At 41.0% G+C, this 2,705-nt stretch overlaps 1 non-coding gene across 1 annotated transcript; it reads left to right on the forward strand.

Annotated features, from left to right (window-relative positions):
- The first annotated feature begins 510 nt into the window (after window positions 1-510).
- LOC118891417 lies at window positions 511-619 on the forward strand. The gene has a single exon (XR_005018995.1). It is a non-coding gene; the product is annotated as a U6 spliceosomal RNA (small nuclear RNA).
- Window positions 620-2,705: the final 2,086 nt, after the last annotated feature.

Genomic DNA, 2,705 nt, shown 5'->3' on the forward strand with positions numbered 1-2,705 from the left:
ACCAAGACAGACAACAGCCAAATGACAGAACCTGGGAGTAATTTACACTAACTTTAAGTCATTCAGAACTGAATGAAGAAAAACAATCAGCTGCTCACGTGTGCTACAGATAGAGAGTCATCTAGACCTGCCAGGAGAAAAGAGCTTGAACTCATTCTATCTGCCTCTGGACTCAGAGACTCAGGGTCTGTAACATCTGGAACAATCATTTCTTACACATGTAGATTCTGCTTTGGGGGCAGTGAGCTGCCATAAATTCTCCCTTCCCCCTTTATTCCTACCTATTTTCTCCCTAACTTATAGCCTCCCAATCTTCCTGTCCATTCAGATATCAGACAGAATTCCCAGAAACAGTGGGGCAGGAAGTGGGGAGAAGACGTGGTCCTCCTACAGATCACAGTGAATGCAAGGAAGGTGCTGCAGTGCACAGTCTCCCCTGGGTTAGATTTTCAGAGGACGGGGCAGTGAGTAGAGTAGGAAATAACTTCACCTCAGCTCATCAGAATCACAGCAAGTGTGTGCCATGCTCAGTTCAAAACTGGAACAATACAGAGAAAACTACTAAAGCCCCTGTGCAAGGATGACACGTAAGTTCCTGAAGCATACTTTAAAAGTTTATGCTGTGTGAATCTTACCTCTCTCTCTCTCTCTCTCTCCCTATATCTATCTATCTATCTATCTATCTATATATCTATCTATATATATATATATAAACTAATAAATGAATAGGTGTCTCCTCGACCCTGGAAACTGAGCTGGGAGTTATACACATTAAGCAGTCCTTTGGCTGTAAACCTCAGGATGTACCATAACCAGCATTTGAGTGGACAGTAAACGTAGCCAAGAGCAATCTTCACTCTCTATAGCTATTGTTCTAGAATAGAAAATAAGGAAAAGAAGCCCAGAAAGTCAGTAGAACAAGAGAAAGGGAATTGTTTCAGAAAGAACATCTCAAAAAATAATATAGTAAATGAAGAAAATTAATCTCATAGAATCAAGTTGAAAAGAGAGATAAATGACGGATGTGACAGTGTTCCAACCTAAGAATGACAGTAGTTTTTGAGAAAGAAACCATAATATTTGAGATAGAAGCAATAACTTAAGCACATTTCCCTGAGCTAGGGCAAAGAATCAAGCCTGTGGATCAAAAGAACGCTCCAAACAAAATCACTTAAAACAAATCCACAATTAGATATCCTTCTGGGGAAAAAAAAGTGGATTCTGAGAATGTCTCAAGTCAATGCTTTGACAGGAACAATAACCTCTACAAATAGGTTAACCGCGTAGCTGTGGGGAGGATGCAGGAGAATCTCATAGAAGTCAACCAATGGAAGTAGAGCTGGGCTTAATGGGAAAAAATAACTATCGTTCTTTCCCCCTCTCCTTCAGCTCTCCCCCTCCAGCCCCATCTCACTTTTACTCCATGACTGCTTCATCCAAATTTCTCTACAAACTGACTTCTCTGCTTATTTATTTGCTTATCCATGGCTCATAATGGCTTCCTTCAAATGAAACATCAGAACTGGAGTCTGCATTTTCTTTGAGCTTAATTGCCTACAGGTAACAAACTCGGTCTCTGCTCCCCACTTACAAATTTCTGGATAAGATTACTGATAGTCAAGTGAGCCAAACAACAATACCATTGACAGTCAAGCTATAACCACTCCAGCTTTGGAGAGTTGTCACCCGTGGCCCAATTAGCTGTGCCCCAAAGAACAGGGTCATATCATAATTAGAGCTGTTCCATCTGGACTAAGTTCTTTATGAAGGGGTTATGGGATTGGAGGAAATTATTGAAATCTCTAGCCCAGTGAATTAAGAAAAAATTCTTATAAGCACCCAGGCAGGAAAAATATTTATTGAAACTGGAATAAAAACAAGTGTGGTCTTCAATGACTCTGCAGCATTCAATACCAGATGACAAAGATGCATAGTCTTTTGGGTTTTGAGTGGAGAAAAGTTATGACCCAAGAATTTTGTATGCAATCAATATAAATATATTCTTTGCACCTGAAAAATGTTCTCAGATCTGCATGAGATTTTTTCTTTTTAAATACCATCCATAAGACATAGTCCAGCTAACCAAAAGGAGAGGCAGGACCTACCAACTGCACTTGAGCTGTGGCACCAACCTCATGCCACATGGAAGTCATGAATGAAGCAACAGACGAGTATAGCCATGGAGCTCTGCCAGTTTGAATGGAAGTACTTTTCACTGAATGTATCACTAAGGAATGCCACCCACCTCACTACAGCCGGGACAAGATGCCACTCTAGCTACTGGAGCAGTGCACCCCAGCTACTATGCTTTAACCTCACAGGCTAAGGCCAGCTTCTGCCCAGAGGCCAAGCCCTCCTAACACCGAGGTAGAACTAGATGGGACAGGACCTCTCACTCTATCACCAGAGTCTGGTGAACACAAAGGATTCCTACACACGTGAAAAGAAGTGAGTTAGAGCCCAGAAGTGGGTTAAACTAGAGCTTCTGCTATTACCTGTACTGGTAATCCAACTTTGAGATTGAGGCACATTATTTTATACACAAAGCTATAAACAAATGCTCCCTGGTTACAGGAGACACTGGTCACGTATTGACACTGGTCAATACTTAATAATTCAGGTATTGATAAGTCAGAGGCTGAATGCTCAGGGTTTTACTCTAAAAATTTGTGTATTTACAGTAATAAACCATATCCAGTTGATTG

This window comes from Balaenoptera musculus, chromosome 2, assembly GCF_009873245.2.
Source record: "Balaenoptera musculus isolate JJ_BM4_2016_0621 chromosome 2, mBalMus1.pri.v3, whole genome shotgun sequence".
Lineage (NCBI taxonomy): Eukaryota > Metazoa > Chordata > Mammalia > Artiodactyla > Balaenopteridae > Balaenoptera > Balaenoptera musculus.